This window comes from Danio rerio, chromosome 9 (assembly GCF_049306965.1).
Source record: "Danio rerio strain Tuebingen ecotype United States chromosome 9, GRCz12tu, whole genome shotgun sequence".
Lineage (NCBI taxonomy): Eukaryota > Metazoa > Chordata > Actinopteri > Cypriniformes > Danionidae > Danio > Danio rerio.
The window spans coordinates 27,138,548-27,156,958 of NC_133184.1; the positions used below are offsets into that span (position 1 = coordinate 27,138,548).

Genomic DNA, 18,411 nt, shown 5'->3' on the forward strand with positions numbered 1-18,411 from the left:
CAACTGTACGCAGCGGTGACAAAGAGGAGACAAAACAAGAGCAATCGCCATCAGCTGGACAGGAGTTGAATTACAGTTAGCTACAAATGAAATAGATTCCCCTCAGCATAATCCGTCAAAATGACGGATCACCTTCAGATTTTTCCGTCACTGCTGAAAAAAATCTGTTAATGACGGAAAACATTCAGTTAATGCGACCTCTGATATATATATATATTCAGTATATATCAGTATATCAGTATTCAGTATATATAAAATCTATTGTTTTTATACTGTACAAATTGTAATGTCCATCACCCTATCCCTAAACACTCTCACAGGAAACTGTGTACAGTTTTACTTTCTGATAAAAACTAATTCTGTGTGATTTATTGATCTTATTCTTCAATGCGGAAGTGCGCTCATTTCTGTGAATGTTTCAGAACTTCAGTCGCCTATGGGAGAAATGACTAGGCATAATAAACAGCAGGAAATGGTCAAACTACTAGCTCTACAAAAAAGTGGCACATTGACATTTACACTAATTGAATAAACAAATACATCAGTGAAGTCACCCTAAACATCACCCCACTTAAAGGTTAACATTTGACCTTAGCCTTCAGCTTTATTTGTTATGTGGGTAGTGTCACTGCGGTTAAGTTAAACCTTTCAACAGCAAGAATAATCAGCCATTACAGCCACTAGTTCAAGCAAAATATTTCATTTGTGTCATAATTTTTTTAACACGTAAACCATAATGATTTGACTGATTTTCTTTGGAGAAACTTATTTTTTTTTATAATTATCTCTATGACAAACAAGTGAAAGTAAAGCATAGGGCGAACAGTACATTATTCAACTGAGAGCAAGTAGAAAGCAGATATTAATATAAGTGGATTTTGTGTGTGTGTGTACATGTTGACTTTTTATTTGTCATGATTTTAAATATTGTCAACACTGCTGAATTTAACAGTTTGCACCTGCACCCATCCTTCTTCAGGCTAGTTTTTATGCTTATTTTAAGCCTTGCTGGTTTAGACATTCAGTATAAAAGTCCCTAAAAACTGGTTGACAAATTATGTCTTGAATAAGATGAGGTAGGTAATATTTCACTTTATTATTATTATTATAATTATACTGCTAGGTCTTTTTACATCATGCATGCAATAAAAAAATGTTGCTCAACAATCAAAAAATTATTTTTGCAACTTGTTTGAACTAATTTAATTGAGCTTTCTATGAGTTTTTATGGGGACAACTGAATGTTTTATGTTCCATCCACTTAAATATGTAAAAACAAATTTAACATGAAGGAATTGTGAAAACATGAAGGAATTGTGTATTACCCAACATTTTTTTACAGTAAAGAAATTTAAAGACACTAGATGGTCTAAAAATGAAGCATGGTTGATTTTGGAAAGGAACGTACATGGTTTGATTAGCTTTAAAGGATTGTTTTAAAGTATTAAGTACTTAGTTTTACAGTATTTACATGGTACTTAGGTAGTATAGTATTTGAGTATTTCATTTACCATTACAAATAATCTCAGGCTAATAGCAGCTACTGTGTAAAAAGAACCTCTTATGCTTTTAAGTTTACAAGAAACTGCAAATGATAGTTTTCAGCCCTTCATCATCTTTCTCTCATCATGTTGCTTTGCAGACTCTGCTCTGACCCTGTGCTTTCATGTACTTTCATTTTATGCCAAAATTCAGCTAAATGGTGGGCAGCAGGGAATGCAAAGGCCTTGCAGATCCACCATCAGCCTCGTCCAGATGTGAGTGTCACATGTCACTCTGTTAATGGCTGTTGATTATACACTTCACAACTCTATTAAGCTTTGTGAGCTGCAGTGACCTACATGTCACATCAGAGTGATTACAAAAGCAAGGGTGACACAGAGAAGGATGCCATTTTCCTCCCACCCTCCATGCTGTTTCTGGAAACACTGTTAAAGCTGTTGATCACAGCTATTTTGGTTATTATGTCAGAAACTCAAATTGTTTTGAATGCTTTTGAAAAAAGTCACATTGCTCACCGATGTGCTGCTTTTATTTGATAAAACACATAATAAAAACATCAAATAGTTTTTTTTACATTTTCATTTATTGAAAATGAAAAAAATGCAATGGAAAAATCTGTATTTTTAGCAGCAATTGCTTTGGAATATATTTTCCTAAGAATTTTTATGTGCTGATCTGATGCTTAAGAAACTTCAGAAAATTCAGTTTGATTTAGTGTTTGTAACTTGTTTTACAGCCACTTTTGATCAAAATGAATGCATCCTTGCTGAATAAAAAATTTGAACTAACATGTCGTTTTAATGTGTTTGAGGTTTATTTACTGTTAAACATTTCTAAACAGTTTTTAAGATACTGCTAATGTGTAAATTTTTTTATTTATATTATTTAGATCAGTGGTTCCCAAAGTGGGGGTTGGGACCCTCCTGGGGGGGTCTTTGGTGATTACCAAAGATCAAATTAATTTTATTAACTTTTAGAATTACCATATTTTATCCATAACCCACAGTAGAAGAAAAAATAGTAGCTACAAGTTACATTAAAAAAACAACATGTAAATATAAAGACCATCAGCCGTTCCATTTATTTATTTATTTTTTTGCGACCCCTGGGGTCATTATGTTAAATTAAAGACACAGCACATTAATTTTATGGCACCAGGTTATAGGCACTCACATACATTAAAAATAAATACAAGCCACAACTGAACATGGAAGAATGAATAGATGAATAGATTTGGGCCTATTGGTATGAGTGCGCTGGTGTGTAAAGTTTATATATTTATAACCACCTCTGAGGATATTGGGGGTCATGAGTCACTGGCATTGTAATTTTTCGTAATTATTGTAAAAAGTTTTGGAACCCCTGATTCAGATCATGTAATAGCAAAATATTTTTAATAAAATAAAAAATAAATAATAAATAATTATAAAATAATAATTAATTAATAAATCATTAATTAATTTTTTTCAGACCTTAAGTGTAATATTTTAGATATTTTTCTGGATAATATAATTCAGCCTAAAGTAAAATTTAAAGGCTTAAGTAGCATAATTAGGCAAGGCATTGTATAACAGTGGTTTGTTAAAAAATATTGCTGAAAGGGGCTAATAATATTGACCATAAAATATTTTTAAAAAAATGTAAAACTCATTTTATTCTAGCCAAAATAAAACAAATAACATTTTCACAAAGAAAAGGTATTATAGTGAATACTGTGAAAATTTCCTTGCTCTGTTAAACATCATTTGGCAAATATAAAAAAAGAAAGAAAAAAAATTACAGGAGGTCTAATAATTTTGCCTTCAAATCTAGTTTTTCCCCAACATGTACCATTCTAAACTAGGATATTTCATAGTACACAGACCTATTATAAATTTAAATGATGAAGGCATGTAATGACTCCCTTAAAATGACTTAATTAGTGGTAGTACATAAAGCTAAATATAATATAATTTCATTTCAACTCAAAACATTTCATGCCCAGTTGTTTATCTACTTATACAGGCATAATTACTAAATTACTGATAATACCCAGTCATCTGGTCATCATCTCAAAATAAACCCATTTAGAATTCAAGTTCACATGGGGGCCAGTAATACTGTAACAGGCTGACTGCACTTTATCCCTTACATAGTTCCTTAGCCTGAGCAAAATTGTAAGAATTCATTGTACTGTTATTTCTCATGGGCTTTTCATCAATGCCTAGTTTGGTCACACGACCGGTATTAGCAAACACAGTATTTAGTGGGTCACTGACACAGATTGTGAGATTGTACTGCCGCTGGCTCACCCACTGTTGGACTTCCTGCTGAATGCAGTCCATTAAATATGGTTCATAAAATCACATGTGCAGAAAACCCCAGCCCATCCCCCTACTACGGTGACCGGGAAGTGCAAAACAACATTACAAAGTGTGAAACACTTTTACCAAGCTCGAGACAAATTTACACTTTGAAAAACATTTTTACCTATTATCACACACAATCACATAGGAAAAACTATTTTACCAAGGACGAAACAAATTTACATTTTAGAAAAGAATTAACAAGATGCAAAACACTTTTACAAGTCTTAAAACAAATTTCCAATTACAGATTCATTCCAGAAAAGGCAATGTACCACACACCGGGAGTGACCCGGAATGTAACACACACACTGGAAAATATCAATAATATCAGGTTTGTGTCTGACTTTGTAGACAGGTTTTCATGAGTCTACAACTATAAAAATAATGGTTTGACCAACTGCGATAAAACATATTAGAGCTATTTTGAGAAAATATCAGCGTAAGAGTGCGTTGAAACATGTAAAGACAAGTACATGGAAACAATCAATTTTGTAAACCAAAATAGCTCAATTAGCTAGGTTGGTTGATACTCGTGCAGAACCTTTTGACTTGGGTTCGAATCCGGTTGATGACATGTCAATTATAATTATTTATTTACATTAATTTTGGTTTATACTGATCTGCAACATTATTATTATAATCAGTAATGTTTACACTGACACCAAGTAATAGGAATATTTATTTGGTATGGGCATTTTTTGTTGCTGTGAAAAAGTGCCGAATCTGCCAAAATGCAAACGTGTATAGTTTACATCTGGAAAGGGGCCTCAGTTAACTCGGACACCAGTTAAACCGTAACACCGGCTTCATTCAGTTTACTGTTAAGAGTCCTCAAGCAGATGCTTACACCGTGTAGACTTGACATCATTTCCATGATTACAGTGTATGAGTAGCCCTAGTTAAAATAAAGAACACATTGATGTAGTATGTCTGGTGTTTCCGTCTGGTCCGCGTCCTTTATAAACTGTAAACACCGACCACGTAGAGCTAAACTGTGTTAAGCTGCTCATGTGTTTGCCACAAAACGGGCAAAACAACCCTTGACCGCTGTCCATGTTTGGTCATCCTAAACTTTTTTTACGCCATGTACTCCACAGCACGGATTTACAGCACTTAACAACGACAACAACTTTCCCCCACGTCACTCTCGGTGTGTGAAACATTCACTGTAAATTTGTAAATTTGTTTTGGGATTTGTTTGGGAATTTTTTTCTAAAATGTAAATTTGTTTTGTTCTTGGTAAAATTGTTTTTCCTATGTAATTGTGTCTGATGTTAGGTAAAAATGTTTTTCAAAATGTAAATTTGTCTCGAGCTTTGTAATGTTGTTTTGCGCTTCCCAGCCACCGTAACCTTCCCCTCAGAGTGGAAAGACAGAGCGATTGTGTTTTAAGTCATCATCACTGCAGGTGAATAGGGAGGAAACTAATAGTTATCACTATATTTCCCTAGATTATTGATTATATTATGTAGTGCAAACTTTTTTTTGTTAAAGGTTTTCTAGGCTAAAAATTTACAATATGTTTACATGTGTAAATGAGGCATTATTTCTTTAAATATGCCCTAATTTGCATACATTTCTTTTAGATTCAATTAGATTCGGGTAGAACAAAAGCCCTCCTAAATTACTAGCCCCCTGTATATTTTTCTCCTATTTCTGTTTAATGGAAAGAAGATTTTTTCCAACACATTTCTAAACAGATTAATAACTAATTTCTAATAACTGATTTTTATCTTTGCCATGATGACAGTACATTATATTTGACTAGATATTTTTCAAGATACTAGTATTCAGCTTAAAGGTGCTGTATGTAAGTTTTTGATTCTTCTAATGCGCAAAAACGCCATAGTATGTTTGCAGATATTTAAGAAACATGCCAAGTGAACAGGCTTGTTTATCTTAAAAACAATGCGGAAGTCCGATTTTTTGCTTTGAAAACGCATTACATGCCAGCCCTGTCTTTGTGTTCTTTTAACACGTCCAATGCCAGATTAGACAGTTATATTTCAGCACCCCGAGTTGCCTTGTTGGAAACCATGTATTTCATTCATTCAGTCAGGAAGGCTCTAAAAGCATGCGCCGTGACTGAAATGCGATCTCTGGTGGACTGCAGTAGACTCCAAAATGAGACACAGATTCAGAGTTCCACAAGAGGTTATTAATTAGCAAATAATATAAATATTATGAACATAAACATGATGTGAGCAAGTTACATTGTAATCCTGTGTCATAACAACATGCTACATGAAGAAAGTTTCATTGATAAGCAATTTGTCTTTTTGCATCAGAAGAAACACGAAAAACAGCCATTCAGAAGCACAGAATATATGTGCACTTACTGCGCTCCAACAAAATGGTAAGGTTTATAGTCTACTAAATGCATGTTAAACCTCTTTAACGTTATTAAATGTACATGCTGAATCACTGATATGTGTTTTATTTTTAGTCACAGTTCTAAAGTTCAATTTCAAGCAGTTTATTTTATTTTCAAGATCTAAGGTGAACTATTTGAATTAGTGTTAATAAATTAACACTGAATAAAGCACATGAGCTGTACCTGAGGTGATCATTGTCAGTTTTCTGTTGTTCATCTGCAAGAAATAGAAGATGTTTCTAATATATTAATTCCAGGTGTTGGTTAAAACCTCCTTTTGATATGAAAAATATTCCTTCTATTGCATGCCATTGCTTTTATTTAGAACACAATTTAAATCAGCCTTTAGACTCGATCGTCCTCCTGTTGGTCCTCAATCTGGCAACCAGCACTAATGTTTGTTTTGATCTAGGAATGTAATACTTAGTTCAACTACTGGGGGTCAAACTTACATACTGCATGTTTAAAGGGCACCTATGCTGAAAATTATCTTGTGGCGAGGGGGCGTGGCCGAGAGCCGTGGGAACGGAGTGAGGCCACCGCATAAGTGGATACACCTGCGGTGCGCACCTGCCTCGGATACCACGGAAAGAGCTCTGGACAATAAAAGGAGGAACGATGTCAGAGGAAGCCGAGAGAGGACCGGGCCCGGACATTTTACTTTTGTTTTCACTTTGACGGCAGTCTCCATGAGGAGCTGCCGTCCGTTTGTTTTGGTTTAGTTTTTAGTTTGGTTTTGTTTTGGTCTGTTATTAATAAATCAGTTAAAAACTGCGTCGGTTCTCCGCCTCCTTCTTCCCGGCGGCCAAAGGGCCGTGAACTTCATTACATATCTTTTGTAAGCTGTTTAGAAAGAACTGTGTGTAAATCAGGTTTATTCTGTACATTAAAATAACGGATAGCCATACAGCAGTGGATATTAATATGTATTGTGTCATATCCGCAGTGCAAAAACAGTGCAAAGTTAAATGCACACACTGTATGTATGTGTGTGTGTGTGTGTGTGTGTGTGTGTGTGTGTGTGTGTGTGTGTGTGTGTGTGTGTGAACTTTGTAAAGACATTGTGTGTGACTCATCGCAGAAAGGCTTGAATTAACTCCAGAACAAATACATCAAATAATCATTGGGAAACTTCTTACTGTAGTATTTCCTACACAAACCTTACGTGAGATCTGCGTTTTTCATGTCTGTCACTGTGCTGTTTATCTGATGCAGTTGAGGTGGAGACGGAGGCATACTCTGACAGGCATGTGGGAACGGTGGATGGGGAGCACTAGGATTAAAGGCACAGGCAACAAAAACAGCTACATTGTGTTCAGAGCAGGACATTCTAATATTCTGAAAGGTATAATAAATAATCTGATGGGTGGTTTTTATTTCTGTAGACAATAAAAAAATGTTTTAGGGGGCTAATAAAATTGATCCTAAAAGGGTTTAAAAAAATTATCAGCATTTATTCTAGCCCAGGGGTCACCAACCCTGTTCCGGGAGAGCTACCTTCCAGCAGAATTCAATCCCAACCGTGATCAAACACACCTGAACCAATTAATAGTACCTAAAGCAGCGCTAGATAATTACAAACAGGTGTGTTTGGTCAGGGTTGCAACTGAAATGTGCAGGAAGGTAGCTCTCCAGGAACAGGGTTGGTGACCCCTGTTCTAGCCAATCAAAAAGAAAAAAATCCTTGCTCTGTTAAACATCACTTGGGAAATATTCATTTTCCTTCGGCTTAGTCCCTTTATTCATCAGGGGTTGCCACAGCGAAATGAACCGCCAACTTATCCAGCATATGTTTTACACAGTGGATGCCCTACCAGCTGCAACCCAGTACTGGAAAACATCTATACACTCTTATTCACATACACACACTATGGCCAATTTAGTTTATTCAATTCACCTATAGCGCATGTCTTTGGTTTAGGGGGAAGTCGGAGCAGCCGGAGGAAACCCATTCGAACACCGGGAGAACATGCAAACTCAGCCAGGACTCAAACCAGTGACCTTGCTGTGAGTTGACTGTGTTATACCGCTTGGGAAATATTTGAAAAAGAAAAAAAAATTCACATGAGGGCTAATAAATTTGATTTCAACGCTAAATATCACTGTGAAAACCTTCAGATTGCAGATAAGAGCCTAAAGTTTGGTGTATATGTATTTAAGTGTAAGTGCTGCTAAAGTGATAGTTTAGAGGAACTGCCTTTACAAATATGCACTGCAATTGAACTCTACAGACAGAGACTCAAAGAAACTGCAATAAAAGAAACACTTAGTCTTTAATTTAACAAGTTCGTACAAAACAGTGTTTTTGCATGCAGTGTCTCACTTTACCAAGTCACATGTCATCCGAGCTTACAGTTTTGAGAAGGCAGCTGTTTCACTAACTGAAGAAACGAGGAAAGAAAACGCGTGAAAACACAAACCCAAACTGAAGCTGGTGGTTGATTCACTGACGCAAACACATGACTGCGTGTTGGACTGACGCAGAAAATGAAGCTTTGCTGACTGCACATGTGATAATGCGCCCCTCGCTCTCTCTTTCACACACAAATTCCCTCCACCCAGCTTTCTCACACATCCACCGACAGTCACGCTAATTATCCTACACTCCCATGCACATGCTAACTCTACAAGTGCAATATTCATGCACACAAACACCTAAGATCATCAAGATGTTGCAGTCGAAATGAAAAGGAGAAAGCACTCCTTTTTCTACCAATTTGTGAGAATCTAAATAGGGTTCAGAGTGTTTTTTTCACAGTTGTTTTGTACAATAATGTTGTTCTGCATCATAAAATGTTTACTTTTTTATGTTGTACCTAGAGCTGCACGATTCTTGCTAAAATTAGAATTGCAATTTTTTTTCTAAAATAAAGATCACGATTTTCCCACGATTCTGTAGATATAAAAAAAAGGTTAATTTGAGTGGGCTATTATTATTGTTATTCTCAAACATGTGGTAAAACAGCAATAGGCATTGTGTAGCTGTACTGTTGGTTAAAATGGTAAATTTTGTATAGACTTGGAATGGTGGACTTGAACAGGCTTTCAGATTTGTTCTGGTCATTGGTGCTGATGATAAATCTGATGTTAAATTATTGTGTTTGAGACATATGCTTACAATCTGAGATTTTCTGATTAAAATCTGTCACTGACGTGATTTTCGTGAATACACAAGACTGGGTGGGTATTTTTGCATTTCAGCAGGTTTTGGATACTTTTTTGGGCTGGAATCAGTCAGCTTCATCTCGCAACACTGTGTGCGCTTTCAGTTTAATTTTCACTGCTAAGAGTGGTTCACTTCCCGCGCGGCTCCCAAACGATCACTCTGTGCCACAAACCGAATGTTATTTACAACTTTATTACCAGTTATTCACAGTCTATGCAGGTTCTGTTCACTAAAGTAAACTTCATTCAGAGGCGTGCAGCCCTCTCTGTAGTAACAGCTGACGGTCAGGTCCCGTCACGTGTGATTTTGCGTCGAAAGTACATCACATGAAGACAGAAATGACATTTTTGAGGTGAATTGTATCTTATAATAAATACAGCATGTGACACCATTTGGAGGTGTCGATACTGCTGAACAACGTAAATTAAACAATGTGAAGACTTGTGCGGCCACCATTGCTTCTCTCCTGAACTTAAAAATATAATTGACAGAATTGTAGAAATGCTGGATTAAGATCGTCTAGGGGGTCGAATCGAGATCGCGATCTTTTTACGATGAATTGAGCAGCTCTAGTTGTATCCCAAAGGACTGGAAGGGGGGCATAGTGTAACATCTGTAAGATGACCAAAAAAAATGACCATGCTTAATATTTTATGATCTAATGAAAGAGCATGCATTTGAATGTTAGCACATTTCTAGTATGAATTACCATGTTGCTAACAGCTTTAGCATGTTGTTAGCAGGTTTATAGTATGAATCGTTATTGGTAAAATGGTTTAAGCATGAATTAGCATGTTTTTAGCATGTTTCTAGTTTGAAATAGCATGTTTTAGCTTGTTGTTAGCATGCTTCAAGAATACTTTTTGCATGTTGCTAGAATGATTTTAACGTAAATTTAAATGTTAACACATGAATTAGCATGTTGTTAACATGTTTCTAGTATGAATTACCATGTTTGTAGCAAGGTTTTAGCTGGTTAGCTGGTTTATAGCACAAATTACTGTTAACATGATTTTAGTATGAACATGTTGTTTCTGTCATTAGCATGTTGTTGACATCTTTCTAGTAAAAATTAGCATGATTTTAATATTAACATGTTAGCATGTTTCTGTCATTAGCTTTACTATCTTTCTCGTACAAATCAGCATGTTTCCTAGCATGATTTTAGTATAAATTAACGTCACTGTAAGCCTATTTATATCATTAATTAGCATGTTGTTAACATGTTTTAACATTCATTAGCACGTTGTTAGCATGTTTCCAGACAGAATTAGGATGTTGTTTAGTGTTACATTTCCTTTCTGCACAACTGGATAGTAGTTTGTGTCTTCTGCTAGTCAGTTAAACATTAAAGATAGAGCACTGAAATTAAAGTAATAGCATATACGTCACATTTTAAGTAACTCTTAATACTGTTAAATAAATAATTGACAGGCACTGCTGGAAAGGTTCAAATATGCAAAAGATGCTGGAAAAACAAAAATGTGCATAAGCAGGAAGATTTGTCTGAAATACACTTAACAGTTTGATTCCTCAAGATAAACAAAGGTCTCTTGGAACACCTTTCACAAACCATAAAAACAGCCATGAGTCATCCTGATAATGACACACAGATGTAAGATGTGTGTGTCTATTTTGAAGCAAGGTAATTCATTAGTTAAACAGATTTAAGAATTAAGAGTATGTAAACTTGTAAGCTAGATAATTTTATTAAAAAACTTTTATTACATTGTCTTGTGAAGTACATGTAAAAAAGATTGGCATTTGGAATTTGGCATTATCAAATTGGAATTTGATAGATTCTACAAGGTAACACCAAAATTATATTATTTATTTTACAGAACTATCAAAATAGTTTTTCAAATACAGATCTTTATCAGTCAGAAAAATTCAGCAATGTAACCACGCAGATAAAAACAGAAGCACTAAACACGCAACATTATTCAAATTATTTACTTTTGTGTTTTGTGTACCCAGGTTTATAGAAATGTGTTTGTTGCAAAACTTCTTGCACATTTCTGCAGACATCAACACCATAGATGCAGTAAAATTCCACCAACTTTGATTCCTTTTCATGCAAGCTATGATTACAGGTCAAATTATCAATACAATATTAATCACTTTAGTATGGTTTAATGCACAGTGCAATGTTTCTTCACCTAATTCAAACTAATTCACTTTAACATTTGCACACATATATCTCAGTACACGCAAAAAAATACTTTTTGCTTAAAATAATTGTATTTTAATATGGGGGTATTTTAATTGTTTTATGTCTAATCCACAATTTGCAAAAACAAGTTGATGTTGATTTGTGTTGGGACAACGTGAAGGAATTGTAAGGAACCCAGCATTTTGTACAGTGTATGTATGGTTTTCCCAATATAGTAAACTTACTCAGAAGCTCATCTGATACAATGTTGCACTTGTGTCCTCTGAAACATGCTTTGTTTCAAAGCAGAGATGAGAAGGTGACATTCGCTATAAATGGATTCATTTATTTTCCGTTGGCTTAGTCCTTTATTTATTAGGGGTCATGCATTTATATATATAAAAAAAAAATCCCTAATAATATCTAATATCTGAATAACATCACTGTCCAGTTTCATTAAAAGATCAGGATCTCAACAACCACACACTAAAAAAATACATGATGGTGATTTGCATATGTTTATTTATCCTTCGAATCACTGCATTCAAATCTGTGCTCGAAAAATGCAAAACTCAAGAAAGAGATTGAGTCTTTTGAGTTAGTTACGAAGTTACAAACAGTCAAATAACACAGACGTACTGGGATAACAGTTTATAGTTTAGATATAACCACTGATGTTTATGGTAAAGATTACAATCACAATCATATGCATTTAACGACGCTTAAAAACGAAAGTTGTAGGCAGCAATTACATTATTTAACCAAAAGGTGGTCACAACCAGGCATCAAAAATATGCCACTAAATATTTTTTTAAATGATCCATCTGGCAATAAAACATGAAGTTTTATGAGTAAATAAATCATTTAGTGAAAATTTGAATAAAGAAAATATGGTTTGTACAAATTTTGTGAATTTTTTACAGTACTGTAAATTTTACAATTTATTTTTATTCAGCTGATTATTTCTTTATTTTATTTTTAATAAAATTACAGGTCCTAAGTTCTGTTTGTAAAAACCAAAATTACATTTGTTTCCTTCCTTTTGAGAAAAATTATCCACAACATGGTCCAAACTGTGAGATTTGTGATCTGTTACATCAGTAGTGCCAATCATGTTTACCTTTTAGAATATTTTCTAAATATCGGTTTAGAATATCTCAACTGTTTCCGTAGAGTTTTTAAAAGGCTTTAGAACTTATTCCAATATTGGTTTCCATAGTGAGGCATCAAGCAAATCAATTTCGGCTTTGAAATTCTTGCAGTTACATTCTAATTTCGGTACATTCTAAATTCAATATGTGGGACAATATGATAGTTTTAGGGGCACAAAAAAACAATCTGCATTTCAAACTCTACTGTTAACGTTTCTGAAAAAAGAAACGTGTTTTAGCTCCATCAATAAGCACTTTCACTGCCAAATGTGCAAAAAGAAACATAATATCAAATTTGCAAAAATGTCCCCACTGGCACATATTGTTCATGCGCCCAGTAATGACATTAGGGTTGAGAGAATTTTCGTCTTTGTGTGAAGAGTCTTTTAAATCTCATGGAAATTAGCTTACGGTAAAAGTCACAAAGGACATGTGGTTACAGAAAAATGCCTGTCCTGCGTGTTAAGCAAGTTGCGCTCAGATGTCATCTATAGAGCTGGATCCCCCACAGCTGAAACAGCAAACCCTGCAGCAAAGGCACGGCTGCTCTTATCCCATCCTCATCGCACTCTTTAGTTCGCGGCTTAGAAGGAATGGGGTTAGCCGAACACATGTCTCCCATCATCTTAGCACACATTCTGCCATTTATAAATAGCTTAAAAAACACCAGCACATGCCCTGGGGCACATTGACACCTTTAATGTTACAATGGATGTATGATAATTCCTCTATTTTTAAGATAGAGCCACTGGAACTGTTTAAACTGATCTACTGTGCACAGAAGCAAACTGAGTATTTAGTATATAGTGGCTGCAATCAAACTGGTATGGGGCTCACTGCAAATTTTAATGCAGGCACAATTGCATATTCAATTCAGTTAAAAAAATGCTAATGTAAAGTGTGCCTGCATTAACATTTGCAGTGAGCCACTTACTAGTTTGATATATGAGCAATGTCACTTGAGTAAAAGTGTGATATGGCTGTATATTGGCACTGGTGGGAGTCATGAGGATATGAAGCCATATCGCACTGCGACAAGTGTGATAATGTGTTTATGCAACAGTTCAACTGCATAATTGTGTATTATAAAAAAAGATCAAACACAGAGTCTCAAAAATCCATTTGTACGAGGAACTACTTACTTCCGCCATTCATTCGCAGCTGATGTCAGAACAGCTAAAACCATTGACAGTTCAAAAACATCACTATAGCTAGTATTTGAATGATTCTCTAGCGTTATGTCTAAAGTAATGACAAGACAGGTGATTTTGCTCATATTTTAAGATTATAAGGCTGAACAACATGAAATGTCATCTGTCTGCAGAGATTTCCCAGTATTTCTCTGTTGCAATCGGGATATTACAATAATTATCTCCAAAAAAGGCAAAGCGAATCGAACCAGATTACTAGTATAAATACAACACTATGAAATACAAAAGAGAGAGATCGACTTAGAATATTACTTACCTGATTATAATGAATCGTATAGCTGTAGAAAACGCTGTTTTTCGCCCTAAGGGCTTATTATGCTGTCTCTGTCGCCATCTTGTTGTGGAACATCAACTTTCTTTGCTCTGCTCTGTATAACAAGCTGATAACTGCTGATGAGCTGAATCTCTGAAATTAGAAATATTTAAAATAGCCACTATCCTTAAAAGTAAACTGCATTGCAATCTAAACCACTACATTTTCACCTAAAAAAGCCTCAAAAGTACATTTTGTTATCCAAAAGTAGCAATATTTGTCAAACTAAAGTGAGATTTTTCTGCTGTAATTCTATGTGGGTGGAGTAATACACAAGGGTGAAGAGGCTGTAAAAGTGCCGTTATTGCCGTTATCAGCCAATCAGATATGTTGTATATAAGGATCACAGTGCAGCCATGCACTAATTTATTATTGTCATATTTATATGTTTTTATTACTTTGCTACTCCAAATCACCAAGTTTTACCCATTTGGCAGAACAAATATATTATTATATATATATAAAATAATATATTTGTTTACATCATCATTCAGCATAATAGAGAAATGTTCAGACCCATACTTACAATATATATATATATATATATATATATATATATATATATATATATATATATATATATATATATATATATATATATATATATATATATATATACTGTAAGTATGGGTCTGAACATTTCTCTATTATGCTGAATGATGATGGAACAGTAATTTTATTACCATTTTCACTAATACTATTACCGATACTATTTTTATAAAGGTTATTTAAAACATTACTTTACTTGCATTTGATAGGCTTTCTATGTTTATAATATTACTTCTGTAAAAATAATAGCTATTTTGATATAATATAAATACATCCATTTACACTATATATATATATATATATATATATATATATATATATATATATATATATATATATATATATATATATATATATATATATATATATACAGTGTGATATGGCTGTATATCGCACAAGTGCCTCCACCAGTGCCGATATACAGCCATATCGCACTGCTACGAGTGTGATATTGCGTTTATACAACAGTTTGATGGCATAATCGTGTATATAAAAACAACATCAAACATGGAGAGTCTCAAAAACCCTTTTGTATGAGGAACTACTTTCTTCCGGATGTGTAAACTTTTAAAATTGAACTCTGAAGCTCCAAGTATTTACACACACACATATAGGCTGCTGTAAACTGTAAAGCACTTTAAAGTCTGAAAAAAGGACTTGTATCTTTGATCCATGTGGTGCCAGCCTTCATGTGTAACTACATGGAGTAAAAAGCCACATAAAAGGAAGGTTTAAAATGGCACATGGCTCCAGAGCTTTTCACTCCCCCTTTCAAACGTACAGTTCAATCTCACAAAGGACACCACTATTTATAGCAACATTCAGCTGGATAAACCTCAATTTAACAATAGAGCAATCTTAAACAACATATAATGACTTGATTGCATCTTTTATTGTATTAGCCACAAAGTGGCCTCTTTATACATTTCAGAAATCAAAAGGTTTCTTTATCGCGGTGCACGCACAATGCCAGAAACAAGTAGGCTATCAAGTTATATTTTCTCAGATCCACTTTAATATAAAGTCGTACGAGGCACATTTTCTCCCAACGGCATGATTTTCCACCAATATCCCTAGGCCTTAACTTTTATAAAATCTGGTCAAAGCCTTACACACGATTGCATCATGTATTACATCATCGTGCATCAATAGGGGGTCTTGCGTTCAGCATTATGTTGCATTAGATGAAGCCATAAGTGCTGCCAAGAAAATCTCATTAAGGTGGCGGTGGAAACTACCTCATTACACGAATCTGACATCACTTCTGCACTCTCTACTAAAGGGTGAAGCAGGGGTTTAGTTCTAGAGATGTGCTCTAGTGTCGCTTTACCCCAAAAACCCTCATTAAGATCTTCATTCTGAAGTGCTGTGCTCCACTGAAGGAGAAGATCTCTTGTTAAGATGACGAGCATCTCCTTCTTATGGTAATTTGTCATTATTTTTAATTGAATGAAAGATCAGCTATTTAGTGTTTTCATGCATATTCTGTTTCTAAATGATCTGTTTAGATTAACATTTGGATGTGCAGTGCGATATGTTGTACAGTGTTTGTTTAAATGTGCGCAGAAGATCAGAGGATGATGGGCTCCCCCTGCTGTGTGGAAGTTTAGCTTTCTCAACTTTTAAGTTGGCATGGGATAATAGCATAGGATAATAGCCGGTTTCAAGGAGTACTGCGGTTTAGAAAAGTCAAGGTTTTAAACCCACCAAAAAATTCTGTTATACCATTCAGGTATATGTATGGGTTTTAAATGTGTTTTTCCATGTTATTTTATTTAGTTTATAATAACTAAATATAATTTATAACAGGGGCAGCACGGTGGCGCAGTGGGTAGCACAATCGCCTCACAGCAAGAAGGTCGCTGGTTTGAGCCTCGGCTGGGTCAGTTGGCATTTCTGTGTGGAGTTTGCATGTTCTCCCCGTGTTTCCTCTAGGTGCTCCGGTTTCCCGGGTCCAAATGGGTGAATTGGTTAAGCTAAATTGTCCATAGTGTATGTGTGTGTGTGTATGGACTAAGCCGAAAAGAAAATGAATCAATGAAGGAATTTATAACAGTATCTTCAGCAAAAAAGACCATTCACATCAAGCTACTGGACAGCCCATGATTCAGGAAATATTTGAAAAACAAATCACTTATGCACCAACATCCAAGCACGCTTTAGTTTAGACCAGGCATGGGCAAACTTGATCCTCAAGGGCCGTTGTCCCTGCAGAGTTTTGTTCCAACACTAGTCAAACACACCTGAACAAACTAATCAGTGTCTTCAAGATCACTAGAAATCTATAAGCAGGTGTGTGTGATTAGAGCTGGAGCTAAACTGTGCAGGACACCGGCCCTCCAGGACTGAGTTTGCCCACCCCTGGTTTAGACCTTACCAGTGCCGTGGCTTACTGTATATCCAAAGAAAAGAAAGATATCCAAAGATGTCTTTTCAAGTTGCAAAGAAATTAATGTTTTTAATTACTAATGAAGATAGCAGAGGTCAATAAATTATTATTAATATTGCAAGATATTTTTTTAGAAATTTTTCTTAAAATAAAATATACTGTATCTTCAATTGGGCTAATTTTTTTTTTACACAGACATTTAAAAAGAGGATATTTTGGTGCAGTAATCATAATACAGTGAAATTTTAATCCAAGGATATCATATCGTTAGTATCTTAAACAAGTGTTCTGTTGATTAGTCCTATCTTGTGAGTTTGTCCTACCTCCCATTTAAAAAGTAAAGTAGCACATTTTGATGACACAATAAATGATACCCATCAGATTTTGCTACTTATAATGTGGAGTAGTGTGATACAGCAGTAATATCACCCTAACCGACCTAACCCCTACCTCAACCATTCAAATACAGTGTTGGTAGCATAATCTAATGGGCAGGATAAAATGTCAGGACACCGGCCCGTGTCTACTCTTAAGTGACCATACTATGCCTTTTTTTTTTTTTAGAATATTGCCTTTTATGTGGTCTATAGTTTAGCTATTTGTGAATGTAAAAGGACTGCATAGTTACAGAGATCAAAATAAAAGCTAAATGGATTTATTGACTACAAAAGAAAAAGCTGATTTTGAACTGCCTGAAATTAGTGAGTGAGTCAATGCTTACCTTAGGTTTAAAAAAATAGCATTATTTTGCCTTCAATGCCCACGGACAATGTTTATCTTGACATCACTGTAGTTGTAGTTGAGTCCTGGAGAAGTAGGCTATGGTTTACGTTGTTGACATTTCGAGAATGCAGTTTATGTGCTGCAAAACATCCACTTTGCCCGCAATTATAAGGAGTGAGAAGTTAGATTCAAATTGATACAGTAAAACCAAGGTCATCATTGTTCATATCACAGTTTACCAACCTTCTGGAAATACAGATATGGTTATTGGGTTTGGTGTCTTGCACTGTGAACGCTTCTCAATTACGGCGTCGTGCTGGCGGCAGAGCCAATCAGATCACTTTAATACAAAACAAATGTACTAGCGCAGTCTATGGCGCAGACGCCATGTGACTTGTGATAGATTAATCACCAAATATTTACCCTAAAATCTTTTAAGTTATTTTTTAGGCTTGATTTACAATATGATGCCGCTTTAAGAAATAAAATCTATATCAAAATAAATTATGCTGGTTTATTTATTTGTAATAAG

General features: G+C 34.9%; 1 long non-coding RNA gene across 1 annotated transcript in view; it reads right to left on the reverse strand.

The window, feature by feature from the left end:
- LOC141376133 (uncharacterized) overlaps positions 1-18,206 on the reverse strand; it is a 44,493-nt gene extending 26,287 nt beyond the window's left edge. Inside the window, exons 1-3 of the long non-coding RNA XR_012385401.1 lie at positions 18,123-18,206; positions 17,878-18,032; positions 14,162-14,311 (exon numbers count right to left, since the gene is read on the reverse strand). This is a non-coding gene — a long non-coding RNA (uncharacterized lncRNA). The remainder of the gene's footprint in view (positions 1-14,161; positions 14,312-17,877; positions 18,033-18,122) is intronic.
- Between the last annotated feature and the right edge of the window lie 205 nt (positions 18,207-18,411).